This window comes from Cygnus atratus, chromosome 13 (genome assembly GCF_013377495.2).
Source record: "Cygnus atratus isolate AKBS03 ecotype Queensland, Australia chromosome 13, CAtr_DNAZoo_HiC_assembly, whole genome shotgun sequence".
In the NCBI taxonomy this organism is placed as follows: domain Eukaryota; kingdom Metazoa; phylum Chordata; class Aves; order Anseriformes; family Anatidae; genus Cygnus; species Cygnus atratus.
The window spans coordinates 3,213,228-3,236,021 of record NC_066374.1 but is presented as its reverse complement, the minus strand read 5'-3'; the positions used below and the strand labels follow the sequence as shown (position 1 = coordinate 3,236,021).

The following is a 22,794-nucleotide window of genomic DNA, read 5'->3' as shown; positions in this document are numbered from 1 at the left end:
CACGCACCGTCTCCTTGCCCCAGGGAACTTTTTGTCCTCGTTAAATATCTTTCACCTTGCCCTGCTTATGGTTTTCACCCCATTCTCAACAAACTCACAGCGCATCTACCACCGGCTGCAGTAGCAGTGCACTGGGGTTGCCTGAAACCTTCGCCGATCATGGCCACAGCGTGGGGAAACTCAGTTGTCAGACTGCAGACCCAGAGACCAACCCCCCAGAGGCAAATGCCCACTCTCACTTTGAGGAATCACTTGTGAAAAAGGCTTTCCTGTAAAAGGATGAAGAGGAGATGGAAAATACCTCTGTAGATAACTATTAATCGTACAGCAAACAATTGACAGAATGTTTCCTTTATGTCATCTTCGTCTGTTTGAAAAATATGTACTGTAAACATTTGCTAAAGTCAGTGTAAGAGTTTATTAATAAAGCCTTCATATTAAGAGCAGCTGTGCTTTTAGTTTATATTTTTACCTCAAATCATACTTTTCCTGCTCAAAATTAATGCTTCAGCTGTGGATTTCACTGAGATGTAATAAGAATATTAATATATGCCAATTAGATACCAATCTAATATCTAATCTAATACCAATCTAATACTAAAGACTGCGTTTAACAGATACATTTCATAATGCCACTGCTACACCTCATTAAAACGTTGTTGTATTTCCACAACTGTTATAAACCATCTAGTGGGATCTAATCCACCTCCAGGAACCAGTAAAACTGCATGTACTGCTCTCCTTCTGTGGGGACGTGTGTGATAAAATTCAAAGCTACAACAGAGGTAGAGCTGATTGCAGGCAACAAAAACCTCTCGGGATAATGTTAGGTGCCAGGCTCGCAAATCGTGCTTCTCTGAAGGGGATGGGAATGACTGCAAGGAGATCCCCATCCTGGGTCAGGGTTTTGCAACATGGAAACAATAAGCGCCGATACTGCTCACGGCTGTACTCCGAAACACTGCCTGAGCTGTAATTAGCGATGCTTCCTGACGAGAGGCCAAACAGCCCAGCAGCACTGCTCCTCCAGTTTGGGCAGAGGGGAAACTGAGGCAGAGAGCACTGCAGCGGTGCCTGTGCACTAACCAAGCAGTGCTGCCTCCCACAGATCCCCGCTGTCACACCCAGGTGTTGTGTTGTTTTGTTTTTTTTTTTGGAAACTGCAATTTAAATCGCCCTCCGACAGGCGCAGCAGGACTAACAGCCCTACCTGAATGCGGCTTGTAACAGGACATGCTGCAGCTCCCTGCAGAGTCAGGGGCAGGATTCAGGGGGTTCCAGGAACACCTGTGAAGTCCAGTCCCACCTGGTTTGCATTCAAACACCCGCCGTCCTCCTTCACGGGGAACATCACAACATTTCGCATAACGCAAGCAGAGATGACCCGCCTGCTTGCTGGATTTTACCCACCACAGGCGTTTGATTGTTTGCTCTCAGCCTGACAGAGCCAGGACCAACCCTACCTACATCTCCTGCCCCTGCTGGGAGACACAAGACCAGGCAGGCTCAGGAGACGACGTTACAGGCCACGTTCGGGCTTAGCCACACCATGGCAGTGTCTGGATGTGGGGTTTTAGTTTACACTCACCTCAGCTGATCCTAGGCAGGGATTGGGCAGGGTGAGGGCGAAGCAGCGCTGCCTCCGCAGCCTCCTCAGGCCACCTGAGCTCAGCTCCGTGCCGGTGCCAGCTCCTGCCTGCTGAGAGGGCGCAGGGCAGGGAGGGCTGCCGAGCTCCTGCCTCCGGGCAGGCATTTGGAAGGGTAACTGCCTGGTACCCGACAGCTTGGTTTTTAAGAGATGACGAGTATGAAGCCCACCAGAGGCTGATACATGATCTGAGTGACCATGGCATCGCAGCATCCCAGACCAACCCACAAGAAGGTGACTTCCTAAAGGAAGGTGTGAAACATTTCTGAGAATGGGGATTTTGGCCTTGCTCCCCAGGGTATCATGGCCTTGGCACGGAGACCCCACAAAGCTTTGGGCACACAAGGGCCTGGTCCAAAGGCCAGCAACATCAACAAAACCCCTAATGATTAAGGATACTGTAAATCCCCATCTCCCTACATTTTCCCAAGAATTTCTGTCAGGCAGAAAAAGAAGTTGCCCACCTCCAGATATGCAGCAGCCTGCGGAGCCCTGTCCCTCCCAGTGACCGCAGCACCGCAGCCCACGGCACAGCACCTGCCTGGGGGTTCCCAGCGGGACATGCACCAGCGCCACTGGCTCTGGGTCAGCCTCATCGTGCAAAATCCCACAGAGAAAATGGTCTCGGTGAGATCAGCAGAACCACTTCGAAACAGAAAAGCTTCCCAAGTCCCCCGTGAGACCCCAGAGGCTCTTTAAGATGAGGATACCGCCACGTGGTGGTGACAGCCACCAATGCTACAGCCACCCAGAGCACCAGCTGTGGGGCCTCAGGTCTGGGGAGTATCCCTGTGAGCCCCAAACCTCTGGTTCTTTCCCACTCAATGCAGTTGTGCTTCTGGAACAGAAGGGGCTTACGTAGGCCCCTATTACGCAGGCCCCCCCTATTCATGCCTCTTTTTTTCCACGCTTCATTACCAGAAAATTTCACGTGGGGATGATTTGGAACTAAGGATACAGGAGACCGGAGCACTGTTGGCTGTGCAAGAGAAGCAGTGTCGAGCAGCTGCCGATCCCTCACCTCCTGCTGCCTTCAGGGTATTCTGGAAAGAGCAGGAAAGGCTGTTCGCAACAAAGTCCAGGTGGCCTCGCTGGAGCCAACATTTCCCTGGAACCCCGAGCCCAGGCTCCATGCTGTGGGTGCAGGGATGGAGCCACCCCATGAGGGGGACAGCAGCGTGCTACGGGACAAGCTGGAGGTACACACTGGCATCCAGGAACAGACAACCTGAAGAGCAAAGGCTCCCCATCTTATTTTCAGTACCTTGAGCTACCACTCTTCCTTCAGCATCCCAACTACTAAAAGCCTATGATGAAGGCATCACCCAAGGGTGTGACAACAGCAAAGCTCCGGGGGGCTCCACAAGCTTGTATCCAAGCAAACATAATCCAAGCAAAAAATTGTATATGCAAACAATTCTTGCAGCTCAGGCATCATCCCATGGTAATCCAGCCACAGTCTCCAAGCCTGTCCTGACTTACCTCTGGCTGGCCTGTAGCGAAATTGATTTGCACCCTGAAGGTATCCCAGACCCTCAGCTACAGTGCCGCAACATCTCCACATGGGAGGGTCTGAATGATTCCTTCAAAGCAGATGGGACCGCTGAGGCTGCTTTCATTTTGCTGGTTCCTTCTCCTGTCCCCGGAAATCAGGATCTGGTTTCTCTTCTGTGTGGTTTCTCCTGCTCATTCAGCTCTCTCTCGAAGATCCACTTTTCCCACAACTGTTGTGAATCTGAGAATTAATCTCATACAAGATCAGTTCCTGCTGCAGAATAAGATTAATCTTCCTAGGAGTGCAATACAGAGTTATTGCTGGTGATGTGGTTACAGTGGTTCCATATATAGATTATTCTGCACTTATCAATCTTCCTTAGCTCCAAATAAGACATCCCTACTTGCTCAGACCTCCAGTAGAAGAGCATAGACAGGCCTGATTCTGGGCGTATTCACCCATGTTTTCCTCTCATACCATCAGTGGAGTTATTGATGGTTAACACTGAGGAAAATCAGGGCCAAGGCCAAGAACTCTATTTCTCTTTTGATTTTTTGTCCCATAACTGCACCACAGAATGAGAACAGGAGTGGCACGTATCTAATAATCTCAGGGAGCTCTGATTTCACAGCTGTGGCGAGTCCACTGATGTCAGTGGAGCTTCACCATGGGTGGATTTGAACAAAGTCGCTATGGATGGTGAGCACAGGGTGCTTTGTGACAGCCTGTGAGTACTGGAGATGCCAGATTACCGACGCGGTGCAGTGCAAAGGTACCACAGGCATCCAGATAACATCAGTCCAGAAGGGCTAGAGATGAGCAAGGTCTTTATGTGGTTCCCACTCCACAAACAAAGACTTGATTGCCTGGAGAACATCCCATGACAGACAAATTTTACAGCCATGCCTGCTCAGGACAGCGTCCTTCCAGCAGCTGGAAGACTGGAGACAAGGGTTGTCTGTGGTCTTAAAGCACTTGCATAGCAGGATGTTAGGCTGAAGCCTCAAAATGAGATCAAACATGCTGGAGAATGTGTGTCTTGACTTAGAAAATACCTTTCCCAAGCCTTCTGGGGTTGTGACCTGCAATGTTAACATGTGAGAACCTCTCCAATTGCTGACCAGGCCAAGTATTTGCCATTGAGCTAAAGAACCAACGGCTCCAGGCTATAGCAGACAGACATCAACTCAACTATCTAAGGAGCATCTCTTATCTTCGGTGTACCTAACGCCAGCTAGAGCAGCAGGACTGACACCGCCTGGGTGATACAAACAAATCGTCAGGAACCAGAAAGAGGACTTTGAGCTTTATGAGACTCACCACATCATGATAGTAAATGCAAAACATGCCAGACACAAACTGATGTGTACAGAGAGGAATTACTAGAGCCTGAATCAGCCTTGCCTCCAACATGCCCTCAGTGTGGTTACTTTTTTAGGGGAGAGGACCCTTTCATCCTTCTCATCGCTGTCTGTGAGCCCTTCCAGCACCCTCCTTGCCTTTCTCCCCTGCAACACTGCACAGCCTGGGGCTCACCACGGACACAGCCAGTAAGGTGTGAGCGCTTAGAGATCTGTTCACGCTAAGAGGTACTGTGCTACTATTTGTCCCCAAACCTACGGTTGTGCTTGGCCACAAAGAGAATTCCATAACCCAAAGGCTGACAGCTCAGCCAAGCACGTGTGCAGGTACAGACACCATGGAGAAGTTTATTCCATAGATTTATCTTTCAAGGCACCGAACAAGTTAAGGTCTGCTTTGATATAGCATAGCCGGACCGAGCATTGGTTTGAAGACGGAAGGCCACCAGCCCAGAGGAAATTTCTTATGATAAGTTCAAAGTGGAGCATGAGTTTTCTAGCAAAATAAAGTAGGGCTTTTCTCCTAGAAATAATGCCTTTCCAACTACAAAACATCCCAGGGTTGACAAGTCTTATCTCAAGAGTGGAAGAGTTGTGAACCCCCAGATTAATGAAAGGTATGTTCAGCGAAAGGTGTGTTCATGAGACCCTAGAGCCAAGATAAGGCACAGGGAGGGGGTGAGACCTGCCTTGGATTTGAGAACCTTCAGGGATCATCTTCATTAAAAGTCTCAAGCACACGTAATTTTAGCTTGAACCTAGAGGATGAGAGAACATGTAAGTTAGGGCAAATTTAGCAGTTTTGTTCTCCATCCAGTTCAGACTGAAACCAAATATAAAAAGCAATGATATTTCAAGAATCGTGAACAAGACCTTTTGACCAGCATCACTCAAGTTCACAGAGCCCGGCAGCGCAGGAAGCCCACACTTCAGCCCCCATCTCTGACTGGGGAAGTCGGATGTTCAGAGGACACAGCCAGGCTTATTAATCTGGTGCTTAAAGATGTCACCTAAGCAGAAGCTGCGATCAGGAAGAAATCCCCAGCTGACATTAAAATGTTAAACTCAATGGAATGAATGCAATTATTATTTTTATTGGAATTGCTAATAGGCAGGATGGCACTGGAGGGTCAGACTTTGAAGATAAGCAGGGGACATTGGTGCCACTGGAGACAGGGACCGGGTGAGGCTTTCGACCCGTGCTGTGCTGCTGCTATGCTGGCTCAGGGTCCCCTTTTGCCCCCCCGCCTGCTGACACCCGGGTGGTCGAGATGCTCCAAGAGGGTCAGGGAATGCCAGCAGGGTGACAGAGGCTGGGTGCTCTCACAGAGCTCACAGGCTACAAACCTGCACGGGCTCCCCGACCTCACATCCTCCATGAGGTATTTCTGCCTCCTGGTACACAAGAAACCCCAAGGGATCTGTGGTCTGTGGCGACCCCAGCACAAATGGAGAAGCCATCTTCCGTGAGCAAGTGAATTTCTCTCTGAAGAAGTCTCGCAGCAGGCATCCATCCCTTCAGACTGCGTGTGCAGCCTGCAGCCCCTGTACCAAGACTGCCTTCCCCGTGAGGGAAGTACCTGTGCAGTTAGCTGAGAAGTTTCCCTGCCAAGCTCTCCACGGATATGTCATAAACCTTCATCCCCAAAAACCCTTCACTGCATGAGAGGAAAATGACTAGGGTCTGTTGACAGCCTTCAACTAACAGAACATCACTTTGTGAAGAGTTACAGGGACCCAACCTAGCCAAGAACAATCACCCCTAAAATAGAAATTAAAATTAAATGCCTTCACTGTGTTTTTTCATGAACCAAAAAGCAGCACGCTTCACTGGAGCACCCACTCTGCCTCTGTGCCACCTTCCCTGACAATCTCGCCTAACTGAACAATCCCAGGGGCCCGTCAGGATGGGGTCACCACACTCAGGATCCATCTCCCTGCTCTTGGTGGCAGGTGAGCAGATGCAGGCTCCATACCAACAAGCTTTACAATGAAAGGTACTGTCCCATATAGCAAGGCTGCTGGCACAAAGGAACAGAGCCAGAGGCCAGTATCGGGTTTGGCAGTGCCCCACCTGCTCTCCTGATGCCATGTCCACTCGGGACTCCAGCTGACAGCAGGCAGACAAATGCAATAGGTGATTCTGTGACATTACTCCTGTTTACATCGGTGTAAGTAAGGCTCCTGCCCTCCCTGCTCCCGTGTTACCCGTGTTGCTTACTGTGCACCCGCCAGTCTGAATGCCAATCCAATCTGCCTCTGGCTTACTGCGGGACCCAGGCTCTCATGCTTCAGCGCATCCTTGCAGTCAAAACAAGATGTTTGTTCACATGTATTTTTAATCTTGTTGCTACCCTGGCTTCTTCCCATTAGCTGTCTTGCACAGCCGTCGGTTCACACCAGGGAAACGGGCCAATTACCCTGCACAGCCCCAGGGAGAGCTCCTGCTCAGGGAGGCGATGGGTGCTTGCACCAGCAGGAATAGCTGCTGTCCCGTGGCGAGGGCAGGAAATGCCTGAAGTTCACAAAGCCTCAGCAAAGCAGGCAAGAAAATGCCAGATACATCCCTCCTCATCGGGGGAGAGAAGCACCATCCCTCTGGTAAGCGCTGCCTTGGCCACACGGCCGAGGGCTGTGCACACCCTGCAGGTGGCAGGTAAGGAGCTACTGCTGGAGCGGGAGCTCCTGGGGCAGAGCTTGAGGCTGGCATGGTGCTGGGGAGCTCCAGGGCGCTCTCACTCCTTACAGGATGGCGTGAGGCGGTGCTCGGGAGCTCCAGGACACACTCATTCGTTATAGGAGGGTGTGAGGTGATGCTGGGGAGCTCCAGGGCACTCTCACTCCTTACAGGAGGGCGTGAGGCAGCTCACAGCTGGTAGGTGGAGACCTACGCTTCCAAGTAGGACCAGCTTACCCACCACCACCATTTCAGCTCACGTTAACTTGGACTGAAGGTCCCGAGGGAGGACCTTAATTGAGCCCAGCCACCCTAACCTGGAGGTCAAGCTACAGCCGAGGCCACCAGCAGACAGCCTCCTGCCCCTGCGCCAGGCAGGCACACCAAGCCTGGGCTGCAGCCTGCAGCACAGAAGGTGGTAAGTCATGGGTGGCATGGCTTCAAACTAAGCTAAAAAACACTCTGCTTTTCTGCACAGACAGCATCAGAGACCTAGTCTCTGCTCCTCTGAACTTGTCACCATACAGCACGTGGGCTCTACCCCCCAAAAAGAACCGATCTGCCAGCTCTGGCATCTGCAGCAAAGGAAGAAGGAAGAGGAGGCCGATCTCCCCCCTTTGGAGGTCTGGTCCCTTCAGCACCTGCCTCCTCTAAGCCCTACACCTGCAAAATGCATTTTCACACCTAATCGCCCACACAGCCTCTGTGCTGTCCCACTTGGTGTTACACGGGAGCTGTGCTCCTTCCGAACAACGCATGGTCCAGGACAGATGGACGGCATGCACGGTGAATTACAGCTGTGAACAAAGTGTCTGGACAACTGCTGTGGCAAAAGGGACTGGCATCGCTTCCCGCTACTGCTGCCAGTTATCTTCTGGTTCCACGACGAATCCCTTATCACCTGCTCTCACCAGAGCCGGGCAGGAACTTTGCAGCCTTTGCTTTTGCTCACCAATCATTCCTGGGCTGACAAGCCCCACAGACTGGGAACAGATTGCTCTCCTGGCTCAGAAATAGAGCCCATACCTTGCCTTCACTGCTGCAGACGTGCCCTCAGATGGCCCGTGATGCCATTTTTGTCTCCTAGTGGAAGCTGAATGTCACTGCTCTCCCTGTCGGGAACGACTGCTGGCAGAACGAGGCCCAGCCCCAGCCCCAGCCACTTGCAGCACCACACGGCAGCCGCCCAGCTCTGCGCGAGGACAGGAGGCTCGCTGGGAGGCCTCGGGCTTGCCCCGGCTCCTGAATCCAGGAGTAAAAGCACCTTGGGGTTTAGAGCTTTTGAGCTCTTTTGGTTGGGGTTCAGAAAGGCAACCCCCAAAGCAAAAGAGCCCTTGTGTAACATAGGAATTTTCCTCCCTCTATTGCCTCCAAAGCCGTGAAACCAAGATCTACCCCGGTGGGCTGCAGCCCTGCAGGGGGCACATCTTCAGGTGACATCTGCACCTGGCCTCTCCCCACCGCGCCTCCCCTGAGGATGCTGGCCCACAGGCAGCGGGCAGCTCCTAGCAGCTCCACCCCGTGAGCTGCCCAAGCTTTGCACAAATAAGGCAAGGAGAAAGAAAACCCAATCCATCTTATCAACGTGCAGGAAATGGCGAGGCACCACCAGTCCAGCAGACTAGTTAGCTCTGCAGAGTAACCTGCTGCACTTTGGACTCTACTTCCCATGCCAACTGCTCCACTTGGTCATTTTCCCAAGCAAAAATCATTTTGTCTCATTAAAATGCACCTCCCTTCTGGGTCCTTGTAGGACGAGGCCCAGAAAGCTGCTCTGAAAGGAAACAGGGAACAAGGATGGCTGTGCAATCGGCTGCATCACCAGTCTTCTTCTGAACCAGACAGCAATTGCTGTTCCCTACACCTCCTGGGCTCGCTGACCCGAAGGCTGGCTGCTTGCTGCACCTCTGCCTACCTGCTGGGAGCCACGGGCACGAATTCAGTATGCGAGTGCACTTTTTGCTACACATGCCCAAACGAAGTGATGGAGGCCCTGTAAAACCCCGAGACAATGCTGTGTATTCAGGAGTGCCATCTGCTGGCACCTTCTCCTTAATTAACCTTTACAAAGCCACCTGGGGGGGGCGCGGAGCTCTCCAGCCACTGCTGGCTCCTGCTAGAGGCTAACAGGGAAAGGAGAGCTCAGATTTTCCATGATGCTTCTGTTACCTGGATAGGCAGAGGTAAATGCATAAATACATATATATATTATCTCCAACATATACATTGGTTTCTCCCTCAAAAGTGCATCTGAGCCCCTGAAACCTCACTTTCTAAGGTCTGCAGTTGCAAAGAAAGTTTCAGGACTCGGATGCCCAGATACCTTGCAGACGGTGCTGACAGCCAGAAGGAATGGCTCTGCCATGAGTGATCTCACACCTATCACCACAGTTGCATGATAGCCATCGGGAGGACAGACATCAGTATTTATAATTTATCCAGTCTTCATGGGAGAGAGAAGCAAAGGGATCCCAGATCTGCACAGTTTGCACCACAGACTATTTCCTTAAATGAGCAGAAGTCAAAAAGCATTTGCAGGACACATTGCTTATTCTGCTCCCCCCAAACGGCAAGCAGACTAGCAGAGCCCATGGGCCTAACGAGCTCAGCCCACTGAAGGAGAGCCCCGTAGCACCTGTCCTCGTCAGGGCAATAATTACACTCGTGGGGGCTTTGTGAAAGAAGCCTGGCAAAATTAGAGAAGCTGGCAACAGTGGGAACATGCCAATGTAACTGACAAGGCTGACAGACGAAGGCTGCTGAGAGATGAGGAGCACAGGACTGGAGCACAGAGGATGAAACACATCCAAAAGCGCACCAAAAACATGCTCAGATGGAGAAAGTCTCCTTGACACAGGCTCTGGAAAGAGCAGAGCCACTTTATTGCTGAGCCACATGGGCTTAGGATTTGTGTTCTCTTTCCATGACTGTCCTTGACAGGGTGCCAAACTCATCCTTCTACGCTTGCAATTAACACCCTGTAGGGCAAGCTCTTCTTATTTTCTTGTACAGACACAGACATTAACCGTCCTTGAGATCACAGCACCCAGCGCACCTCTGCTTTCCCTTCTGTCCTCTCCCCATTCAGTAACCTCCTCCTGTTTGTTTTCTCACCTTAAGCAACCTTTTATTTGGAGCCAGAAACTGATATTCATCCTGCAGAGAGCCACCTCAAAGCAGAACGCCTAGATCCTAAACTCTCCCAGGCAGGCATCTGCACACTCCTGACGATAAAAGTGACCAAACGTCATTACCAGGCTGCAGTGGTGTTGGGGTGCTCACTCCTGAAGAAGGGCAAGGTCCAACTGCACAGAGTTAGCAAAGAGATAACACAAGAGAATTCAAAGTCCAGATAATTCATATTGCAGAGAGCGCTCAGGAAACCTCAGTGCCTGTAGTTTGGTAATGGGAAGGTTAAGATGCATCTCAAACACTGTATGTACCTGTGCAGCAGAAAACCCTGAGATAAGTGGGCGTTTGAGTCTTTTTCATTATTATTTATTTTAAACAAAAGCATAGTGAGCAACACAACAAAGGCTGGCTAGAAGAAATACACCACTACTGCAATAACTTCCTAAGGGAAGTGCTGGGTTCTCTCTGGGTAAAAGCCTATGGTCTGACACGAGAGGTCAGACTGCTGGGTTAGAACTGACCCATCCTTTTGGGAACAGGGCTGTGATGGGGGAGCTGGAGGCTGAGTAGTGGCAGCCAAAGAACCAGCAGGACACAGCAGTACCAGTCTCCCATTGCCTGGGATCGTGGCACCACTTAGTGAGCGCTTTAGGAGGCAGAATATTAATGTTGCCTACCCAAGGTTTCTCCAACAGCAATAAAAAATAAGAAGATATACAGTATGATTTATATAGACTGCGTGTATTAAACAAATCATGAAAATAAACCATCGCAATATGCAGTTTGGGAACTCCTGTGCCATATGCGTTATTACTTATTAATTGTATTCCGACAGCAATACACTTCTGCAGCACCCTGTAGCCTAAAGCCCCTTGCTTCCTAAGTGTTAATTAGGGCTCCCAGTAAAGGCTGAGAAGCAAGAGAAGCATTTTTATTTCTTTCCAACAAACTAAAGCCCTACAAGCAAAACCCAAAGGGACTTCCACAAGGTCACAAGCGAATCAATGGCACTGCTAGACACAGAGCTCAGAATTCCTGGCTTCCACGTTCCTTCCAGAGAGAGGAAGGTTGGTAACAAATCCCCAAAGAAATGGGAATGAGCAAGAAAATCGCAGTGTGCAGCCTGGCTGTATTCACAGGTGTGTTAATTAAATTGTGGTCTAATTAAAACACAGCCTTTGCATCCTGCTTTTCCTCCTTGATGATGTGGGCAATAGGTGTAGGCTGCCCATCAGTTTAAACCGTAAGCTAGGAGATGGCTTCCACCCACAAAGAGAGGGGAACAGCCCCACGACGGGGCACGAAACCCAGTGGTTTCAGTATGGCACAAAATGCTCATGGAAAGCACCCTTGGACATGGCTGCCTGCAACAGCAGAGGGAGAGAAAGGAAGACCCAAGACTCTTCTCAGTGCTCCGTCTCACAATAAACCTGTTTTGGGAAGCACCCGGAACTTGCCATTTCAGATGAAACGACCTGGTACCTGGGTGGTTGGCACCTTGAGAAAGCAGCTGCTGCAGCCTTCAAAATTATAATGGACATGAGTAAAACCAACGTGCCGCAATGGCTGGAGTCCAATTCTGCTTCTGATGAAAGCTGCAAAAACAAGCAGCAACCACACACCCTCTTCTGCATCACAGTGAAGCTGGGGAAAGGAAAGCATTACTTGTGTTACGGGGGGGAATGGAAGGGAAACAAACTAGTGCAGGCTGTGAAAACAAAATGTTAACCAAAGAGTTGGTTCCACACCCATAACCTACCAGCTGGGAAAACTCTGCCACAATAAAACACGTTTTTGTCTACAGATTGCTTTTAGAGGGTGATGGTCTGGTCAGGGAAAAAGCTGAGTTTAACTTGCTTAATCTTCAGCAAACGTTAAGTGTTTGATCAAGAACTCACCCCCAAAACCCACTGCTGTCACTCTGCCCAGGCAGAGCTGCCAGGAGCAGGCAATAGAACGTCATCTCTGCAAAAGGAAGGTTTCCAGTTACCGAAGGAAGAGTCCAACCCAGGTTCCTCCTGAAAGCTGCAGTCCACAAGAGGATGAACAGCTACAGAATAAAATACCAAAGTCTCCCATGACACAATCAGTTCCTGAGTGACCGGAGGAGAAATGCTAAAACTGACCCAAGGCAGAGCACACAGAAGGACTGAGCCGCAGAGCCAGAGTGCCCAGGAGGTGCCCACAGCAGCATCACCCAGGCTACACGCCCAAGGTAATCCCTGCCAAGACAGACACCCTCCGGACGCAGACAATGCTGAAATACCTGGTGTTTGGCAGATGAAAAGGGGAAAAACATCTGTAAACTCTGAAGGTAAAAGACATCACTCTCTCCCTTAACAACTCGGATGTATTTTTCCCTGCCTTGCCTGCCAAACATTTCAAACCAATGTCACATTTCCTACCAAAGTATAATGCTCACACAAGGGAAGTCGACTGAGTGGGGGCCTGAGAGATTGCGTATTGCTTTGAAAATGAAGTTTCCAAAGGCATTTGAGATAATGGAAAAGAAGGGATCAAAAGCAGCAAGGAACGAGCAGAGAAACATGGTTTATACGTTCACCAGAGCTCTAAGCTTTGAAATGATGTGAAAATCTCATCTTTCCTAGACTGAGCAGGAAACAGCCCAGGAGCTGGACCAAAGGCTCCAAGGCAATTCATTCTCAATGTGACAATGCAGTCCGCAGCCAGAGCATCACATGCAGTCATGCTGCACATTACGAAATAAAGATCACAGAGCAAGAGAGAATGGGTCCAGCGAGGCACGTGCGAGCTGCAGCTGCACTGCTCCCTCTGTCTCACCTCGCTGACAGCAGGGAGCCAGCTCAAGCTGCGGCTGGCTGCACCTACACACAGCAGCAACCCAGAGTGCCAAGCTGCCCCTTTGCCCTGCCTGCCAAACGGGGCTCCAGGCACCTCCTGAGCCCCCCCTCACCTTCAGTGGACAGGCAGCACTGCAGGTGTGCTCCAGCACGAGGGCCAAATGAGCCCTGACCCCAGAAAGGTCTGGTGGAAACAAAGTTCACATCCTTGGGAGCTTTTATCAGCTTCCAGTCTGATTTCTCTTTGTTTTGCTGTCACCAATCATGAGAATTGATACTCGCCCCTGGCACACTTGAAGGGAAAGCCCAGCCAAAGACAGACCTGGGGACTTATTCCTGAAAATACAAGTGCCTGATGCCTACCTAACTCACAAAGAAACATTGCAGAGAGATCAGAGACAAAGGCGGCTTGTAATTGGGACAATGCTATACAGGCATATCAGTAGTTCATCTTAAACAGCAGGAAAAAAATGATTCAGAGCCCCATCCTGCCCATGGGACAGAGAACGCCAGCACCGTGTGACACCCAGCCGTTGCACAGTGTCTTTACAACACCCAGCCAATGGCCCTACGAAGTTGCCTGCTTGTGATTCATAACTGTATTATCTTCCACAGTCATTTTGGTCCTGATCTCAAAAAGGTGCTGATCACCTCTTCTTCCCAAATGTCACCTCCCCGGTTCCCCACAGCCACGAGCTGCTCATGTATTCCCATGCCTTGAGAAGTTTGGATGAGGACAAAGAAAAATAAAACTGTGCTGGATGCTTATTAGGTCATCAAAAATACAGGGTAGCACTGTAGCATGGATGCAGGACTTTCTGCCACCGTGCAAGCATTTTAGGAGGATTCCTGGTTTTCTTCTCTCTTCCTGATGCTTCCTTACAAACAAACCTGCCCCTCTCCTGGCTCCTCCCATGATAAAAGTCTCGCTGCAGCTGCAGGGGAAGGCAAGCCATTTCGCTTGCGTGGCTGCCTCTGCATTTCAAGCTTATTTGTATGAGACACTGCCACCCAGCAGGATTTGCATACGTACCAAAATGCGAGACCTGCACAAAACGAAGCAGGAAAAGCATTCGTCTCTCCCCTCAGAGAAGGTTAATGACGTGGCTACTTTGCAAATGTTTACTATGAAGTGTTTCCTAAGTCTCTGAGCTATAGAATTTGTACATAAAAGGAGGTTCGCCCTCTTCCCCTTGTCCCACAATCCTATTTGCTTCCGATTAACACGAGTGACCTCCACTTCACTTGAGCTTCATTCATCTCCCACGGAGCAGGGCCTGCTTTTGCTGAATTATTTCCCTGCCATCGTGAAATGCTATTCAGCTGCATCGGAGGGGACAAGGCTGCAGACGCAGGTGTTTGCTTTGTTCCATTAACCATTCGACATCCAGATGAGACTCCGATTTAAACCTTACTCAAATTAGGAGCATTGCAGAAAACCACAGTGTAAGTCCAACATACCTGGACGTGACACACCAGAGCACAAACACACAGTAAGGAGAACATGGGTGAACCCCATGCTGGTGATTGCATGCAGTCACACAGATTGGGGACAACACAGCCCTGGCACAAAGCCCTGCATCCCAACACCCTCCCTCTCTGTCCCCAGCTGTACCCCTCTCTGTCCCCAACTGTGTAGGTCACCCCCCAGTCACTGTCTTAGGAGTGCATCAGAGGTCTGGGATGGGTGCTCTTTGGAACGGGTTAATTTAAGTTGACATGTCACCTCCAAATTAAGCCAGGCTGAAGAAAAACCCTTCAGGACCTTCCTGTCCCTTCTCTTCTCCCTTTCCCCTCCTCTCCCTCAGCTTTACAAATGGCTTACATGTCACTCACCTCTCCGCCCGTCACTGGGGAACAGCTCCTCCCTGAACACTGTTTCCAGTCGCAGACCGAACGGGCAGGGAGGATCTGCCCTCATTTCCCCAGTCCTCCTGGGGTAACAGCCCAGACCAAAGTCCTTCCACAAGTCACATCTCCTGTGTCAGACACAAACCCAAATTATTCTGGCACGTAAACACAGATCCATGCTGCAAGAATGGCCATCGGGCAATTAACAGAACGAGCATTAAATCTGTCTCACTCCTTTGTTCTGCAGGCAGGCTAGAAGATTGTCTGAACCCTTTTACTTGGAAAACAAATATTAGGCCTGATCTTCAGCTGGCAGAAGGCCACGCAGGGCCATCAATTTCTCTGTTACGCTGACGAAAATTTTGTCCTGTGTTTCCCAGCTGTGGCAAAGCACTTACTTTCTCCTCACCTTCAAACGGCGCAGCAACTTCACCCACCATTTCCACAGATCACAGCCAGCTTTTCCCAGATTTTTCCCAGTAGCATTGTTCTGATTTTCCTGCCAGCTTGCTACCCCTTCCAGGCTGGCCCTTCTGCCTCCTCACCCCGTTCTCTCATGCTCACACGGGCTCTGAGCAGTAAGGAAGAAGCCAGGTGCCATGCAGCACCCAGGCAGTCCCAATGCATCTTCCACCCTTTGTCTCCCCAGAGAATCACATCCCGGTCCTTGCCCTGCACAGAGAAGGAAATGCCTCTGCAGTCAGTGCACGGTTGTTGTGTTTTGTTTTAAACCAAAGCCATGGAGGTAATAAACTCACGTGTTGCTCCCGAGCCAGGCAAAGCTGTTTTAAACAGCCCAGAAACTGGGGGAACCGAGCAGACCATGGTGGGCACTGTGTGGGCCCCTCTTGGCCACACTCACTGGCCTAAGAAGCCAGATGCTGCCAGGACAACCAGGATAAGGGAGATTCCTCCGTGAGGAGAACAGCGTGGCTGGCTTTTTTTAGCTTAAGCAGAGGCTGAGAGGGGTCATCGCTGCAATCCAGAAATACCTCCAAGGCAAACACCAAGGAAGACAACAGCCAGTCAAGATCAGGGACTAGAAATAAACACGGAAGAATAAAAAGGCCATAAGTAAACTTGGATCGGAAATTTTCATGTTCCTTTTACTAGAAGGATGAGGCAGAAACTACTTTCTGATAGAAGTAATGGGGAAAAGCGACCATTAACCACCTCAGAGTTTACCAACAAGACCCTAGGATGCACCCGCAGCCCCCAGCTTCCTCCTGCACTGGTGTTCAGCTCAAACCCAACGAGGAGGGGGGAGAAAATGTCAGCGTTTGCCACTGCTGTCAGAAACATCTCCTTAAAACTAGGCCACAAACGCAGCAGGCTCTGCAAGGAGGGATGCCCAGAGGAGAAAAGTGGCAGCTCCGAGAATCCAGGCTCCCTGATCAGTTGTGCTGTGCCTCGCCACCTCACGCAGACACCTGCCCCACTGCTCTCCTGGAGGAATTGCCATGTGGGAGCTTCCTGCAGCGCCTCTGCAGTGAGGCATCAGGAAGCCATCGGTAAAAGCATGCCTAAAGAACTCCCTCATTGTGAAATAAACGGTTAAGAGGAAAGGAGCTCAAGCTTTCTGGACTCCTATGTGGTCTCTGTAAGTACAACTTGCAGGAATCAGAGAGCAGGAGGAAAGCTTCCATCTCTACTTACAACTTTTCAGAGGAAGGGTGCTTGTTTTTATCCCCCCAACAAACACTCGCCATCAATATTTGCAATTAATTGCCCACGGAATGCAGAAAGCAGGCAAACACATCAAAGAAAGCAGAGTGTCGACTTCTTAAAATCCCAGTAAACATTTTACAACATACAGCGCAGCAAAAGAGAAAGTCAGCTGGCTTGAAACAGGCAAAGCTATTTTTAAGGGTTTCCTTTCTAAGCTGATAGAGTTCTAGCACTGCATGTATTTTATTTTATTTTTTTAAAGAAAAGAACACAGTACCCTTACTCAACACCTTCACTAAGGATTCAGTGTCCGGGTTTGACATGGCAGGATTACAGGCTGCTTTCTGCAGATGTTCTCACTAAGGAAATGGTGATTCCCTGCTCCTCTAACTGCCTGGCAGTGCCACTGAATGACGATTTATCGTGACCAAAACATTAAGGAGCTCATTCCTGTCTCCTTGTGTGCATGGAGCTTGTGATGACATCTTTAATATGCCTCATGAGGTAAAAATTTAAAAGGAAAATGAAAGGAGAGTGGAAAAATCAAGTAAATGGGTAAATAATATGGGGGGAGAAAGCCAGCAGCAGAAGGAAACAAATACCTCCTTTCTGCTTATCAAAGCACTTAAAAACTAACAGAAGCCTTTCTGTCAGACATACAGTGAGAGAAATACCAACAAGATTAGGTTTGTGCTCCCTTCAAGTGGCATTTTTGTCTTGCACATCTCCTTGTCTTTCCTTTCGCTCTGCCTGGGACAGTTTTGGAAGGCTCTACCAGATCCTCTGCTCTTTGTTATGTGTGCGAAGAAGAGACCAAGGCTCATTATAGTTATTTTTTATAAGGACCAAGGTCCTACAGTCACATTTTACAGTCCGAGTGCTCTTTCCAACAGCTTTATCCATCTGAAATTCCCAAGAGCAGGGAAGCGCAGCCTGTGGGGTTTGAGGATGTTCTGTATTTTGGTTTTTTTTTTTGAGGTCAGCTTCATTGCTATGTTAAAAGTGCACTGGCTGAGCCTATCTACAAAAACACAGTTATCAGCCCTCCGCAGGCTTGCAGAAAGTCAGGGCAGGCAGAAGCTAGAAGAAGAGTGAAAACCAAAATTCAAGAAAGACTGTGTGTTGGCTCTTCAGTTAGAGTGCCTTAGGTACTTCAGCACTTATTTAAGGTTAGGCATGTGAACACTCCCACTGAAGTCACAGGAGCTATTTGCAGGCTCTGGGGTTGGACATGCATTAAGCACCCTCCTGACTTGTGACTTGAGCTGGTAAAGTCTCCGAAGCAGAGCCTGCTGTTCAATACCGCCTTGTCCAGCCCTTTACATGATGACCCCATCTGCTCTGGGATCTAAGACCTGCTGTATAAACAAAGCGGTAATTTCATTTAAATGACATCACTTGAGATCAGATTAGCCTTAACTTTGACTTTTTCATAAAAAATAGAAAACATCACTGGACACATATTACCTCTCCTGATGTCAGTAGGAATTTTGCTACCAATTTCATGAAAACCAGGATTTCATTCCAACGTTTAATGCTGAGTCTCAGTAAGTAAAAGTAGGGCTGTCCCAGATTTCCCTGCAGTTGCTAAGCAGAAGAGGGTTATCACATCAGCTCTACAGACAGAAGCAGACCTGTAAACAGTGCGACTGGCAGAGGTGATAACTGGTGGAAAAGGAAAGGATGAGTATTTCTCTGCAAGACTGGATGTTCCTAGCAAATGCTAAAAATGGCAGCAGTGTTCACTGACAGCTACAACCCATTGTTCTGAGGCAGCTTTCTCTTAATCGCAATGTTCTCCCTCTTCAGCCTCTATTTCTCTAAAGGTTTTCCAGATATTTTTTTTATTTAGCCTTTATTAGCCAAGCCTGCTGCCTGGCTTGGCTAATAAAGGCAAATATTTGATGATTCTTTTTGGCACAAGCACTCCTCTTCTGTTGGAGGGAGTGAAGAAGTTCATCTGTACTCACAGACACCGAGCAGGCTGTACAGCTATCCCAACTGCCGTATATCATGGGACCAGACCGCAGGCAGGGCAGAAGTGGGTTGGTAAGTCACGGGAATTCAGGCAACCTGTCCAGAGAGGAGTCTCAGGAGAACGTTCAACGTGGATAGTTTCCTCAGCCCTCCTGCAGCTCTGTTTATGATTGATTAATCTAGACATAAGAAATAGTAATAGCTTAATTGATCTAAACATGCAGGAGGTCACTTTTAGAGCATCATCACGTACATTATAAAGTTTTAAAACTCATGTCACCATAATTATAATAAAGGTTTCATCTCACATTACCTAGCACTGAGAAGAGCGTAGTGGGGGGTACTTGGGTTTAATTGCTAATCTAAATCAAATTCTACTTGGTTCCAGGAGCCAAAGCCATCTTCCTTTTTAAAAGCATACCAGTGCCCACCTGCAGCCGTGAATGCAGCCGATGCATTTAAGTGTGCCTGCTGCACGGAAGAATCTCCTGCACCTCGGATGTCCTCATGGAAAACCAGGAATTACACATCTCTAATGTAGAACTTGCTGATTCTTACAGCCCAGCACTGATATAAAGTAAAAAGATCACAAAGGTGGAGATCTCACAGCTTTGCAGGGCAAAGGCACAGCTGTGTTTGGTACCTCACAGAACTCTTTCTGTGCAGCACATATCTGAGAGCAAATTTGGGGGGTGGGGTGAGGAGAGGATGCTCAAATCCCTTCACACTTGCCTAGCTCAGTTACAAAGTCATTAGCTGCATTGTGAGAGTTACAAGGCAAAATACCACATCCTGAATAATTCAGGAAGTCAGACTGAAGGGCTCCTGCAAAGCCTTCTCGCTTTAAATTCTGCATCTCCCCCCTTACCCACACCGATCTCCTGTGACTCGACTAAACATAAAGCAGCAGGCAATAAAAGAACCAGCCATTACTGCAGACGGCTGCATAAAGCCCAGCTCCCTCCCTTCGCCCCCATCCAGCCATCAGAGATGACTCTGCATCCATCCTTGTCTTCCTTCTGCTGCCTTGTGAATGAGCAAGGGGAACCAGCAAGGGGAGCCCAAGGTGATCTGCTCCCCAAACCCCAAGGCACAGAGCATTCCCAGGCTCCAAGAGAAGAAATCCCTGGTAGGGTTGTGCCTTCCTCTACCTGGCAAGGCTTCGTACAGCTCTGAAAACTTGCAAGGTGCCCAGGATCCCAGTGATGTGGTGAAGTCAGGAAGTCTGACTGGGGTTTATAAATCCCAGTTCAGCACATGTGCAGCACGATTTATGAACACGGCACATTAACGGCTGGGCCCGGCATCAATAAATCAGTCCCTCCTGTTACCAGTATGAAGTAAAGATGGATTAATCAGAGCACTTCGTTTAGGGTGATCTTCATTGCAGATAAATCAATGGGGTGATTTGTTAACACGCTGCAGGATCTTCTAATCTCCTTCTGGCTTGCCATCAATCAAAACTTTTGGAAATGACATCATTAAATCCCAGACTTGAGGGGCAGGGCCGTAATGCAAGGCTCGGGGCAAAACCAAGCAGGCTCATGGTGCAGGGTGGTGGCTTGGTAACAAGGATGCTGGGTTCAGGTCCCTGCAGTGCCACAGACTCCTTATGTAATGTGAAGGCCAAACTTCACCCAAATCTGCTCTCCTACCTTGTTCCACACCTCCTCAGTTCTGTGGTCTCATGCGTGAGAGATCAGAACATCACCCTGAGGGAAAACATCTTCAGAAGAGCACGGCATGTTACACACAGAGCAGCACACTGGCAAGGCAGTTATGGATCCTGTGCACCTCAGAGAGGATCCCAAGAAGCAGCTGGGATCTCCCTCCAGGTGCCGGAGGGATCACACATCATGGGGACAGGTATATGTGGAAGAACCTGGACTTGGGCATTTCTATGAGGAACTACAGCTGGGCTGTGCAATGATACGAGCATCATTTTCACCACGAGGAAGGTAATCTGCAGAAAAACAAACTGCCTGCCCCCAGGACAGAGTTTTCTGACAGAGCTCTGTAACCAGCCTGCTTTATCACCTTCGTAAGAGCAGAAACAGTCCTGAAGAGATGGTAGGAGAAGAGCTGCTAGTAAGGGAACCCAAGAACCATTCACCTTCTGATGTAGTGCTATGATCTTGGGGGCTGCACAGAGCCAGCAGGCAAGTACACGCTGCAGCGACTTCTCCAACACCTTTACTGGGCCACTTCCATAGCTCGAAAACAGGGACAGTTCTCCTCCTGTGTCTCAGGACAGATGAGCTCTGGTCCTGGCTCCAGCCTGGTCCATCAGTTCCTCTTGTTGTTCTCAGTACCAGTTTCCTCAGTTGTGAAGGAGAAATGAGGAAAGCAGCCTCATTTATAAAGCCCTCGGAGATGTGCTGATGACAAGTGCTCTACGAGTGATTTGTTCTTCAGGCATGACTTCTGTTCTCAGCGGTTGCTCACAGGCTTTCAGCACATCCAGATAGATTAAGATGCAGAACTAAAGCACTTACGCTGTGTCTCTGTATTACATCTCCCAGACTTCATAAAGTTCCCATTTCCTCTTTCAAGAAACCAGCAAGGGTAGTGCAAAAATGGCCAGGTTACAGGAGCTGGGCTGCAGAGCTGCTAGCTCCTCCAGCGCAGAAGCATCCCAAGCTGGTCAGCAAACAAAACACAGGAGCTAGGTGCATCTGTTTCCATTTACCAGAAGTCCTTTTCTCAACTGTTTAGCCTCGGTGGCTACTGCTTCCCACATGCGAAAGCACCACCCTCTTTGACTAACCTTCTGCTTCAGCTTTCCCGTTGTAGCGTGGCACTGAGCAGGCAATCCTGGAGCAGCATGCAGTTCAGCAGAGCCCACGTCAATTAGCGCTGGACACGAATCACTGTCTGACCTTGGCATCCATTTAATTCAGCAGCAATACTCATTTGAATTAATCTCAAGGAGCCACTTTCTGAAATGCCGTTACGCCGATGCAGACAGATCTAACACAGCTTCTATCCAAAGAAACCTGGCCAGTGCTATTCAGGAGGCCACTCACAAAGTCCTCTCTGTACCAGATGGACAAGTGGCACCAGAAAATTAGGACTGACTCAAAAATACCTTTTTTAGCGTGCTTTTTTGTTTATCTGATTTGGTTTATGTCCCATTCCCCCAGTTCAGCCCCTGAACTGGAAAAAAGAGCTTTACCTTCAATTTTCTCCCCTCGCTGGTCCAGCTGTGCCAGCACAGACAGCACTGCCCTGACAAGCCCGTGCTTCCGAGAGCACAGCTCGTTTTGATGAGGTGTGTGTGTACAGGAAAAGCACAAGGCCTTGCTAGACTTGCTCTCCTCCCCACCAAGAACAGCCAGAGGGCAGGGCATGCTTCTCATGCCCCAGCAGTTCAGGTCCCTACCCAGGCTAATGTTATCCATAACACATCCTACAGGTGTATTTAAGCAAAAGAATTAAAGAACAAAAGCCTTGGCCTCTATAGTTTGGAACATCCCCTTTAATCCCATCATTATTCCAACAACTTGGCAACTTAGCTGAATTTTACCACTCTGAGAACAATTTCATGCTCCAGAGATGTTTGCTGAGGGTAAAGCAGAGTGCCACGTTTTTAAGTATTAACAGATGAGATAACTCCGCAGCATACTTAAAAGCACAAATTATCAGCACATAAAAAAAAATGAACGCTTCCGAGTTGTGGTGAGCCACACACCTCGCACTAACAGCGCAAGTCTCCTGCCCAGCCCTGGCGTGCTCGGGGTTCTGGACACAGGGCACATTGAAACCCCAGCGGGAGTCCCGCCACCTGCTTTGTGTAGGCTCTCCCACGCTGGTGGCTTGAGATCTACCCTTAAAATATTTACATGCACTTCACACACCAGGCTAGACAACGCTGAAGCAAGGCTGTGGGCATGCATAATGCACCTTTTTCCCCTGTGATATTGTTATGAAGTGGGAGGTGAGATTATTCACATATTAGGCCTTCAGTCTCCAGAGAACTGTCTGTGGTTTCTATATTTATACTTCCAGGGTTGTCACTGAAAACACTGTAAGAGATTATTTAAATCTTGAAAACTGATGCAAGATAAAAAAAATAAATACAGCTAATCATCTGTGGTGTTTCCACCTTATCCTCAAGCTGGGGGAAACGAGCAGAGGCTCTCGGATTTTTGCTCTCCTTTTTC

General features: G+C 49.2%; 1 protein-coding gene across 5 annotated transcripts in view; it reads right to left on the bottom strand.

Moving 5' to 3' along the window:
• PAK3 (p21 (RAC1) activated kinase 3) overlaps positions 1 to 22,794 on the bottom strand; it is a 179,753-nt gene that overhangs the window by 74,498 nt on the left and 82,461 nt on the right. Inside the window, exon 1 of one of the 5 annotated variants that reach the window (XM_035541874.2) lies at positions 18,625 to 18,732. The exons of 2 other annotated variants lie outside the window; for them this stretch is intronic. The gene's annotated coding sequence lies outside the window, so the exon portion shown is untranslated. Of the gene's footprint in view, positions 1 to 2,566; positions 2,581 to 14,971; positions 15,098 to 18,624; positions 18,733 to 22,794 lie in introns of those variants that run through there. 2 more of the 5 variants (XM_035541876.2, XM_050713493.1) reach the window with 2 other exon arrangements.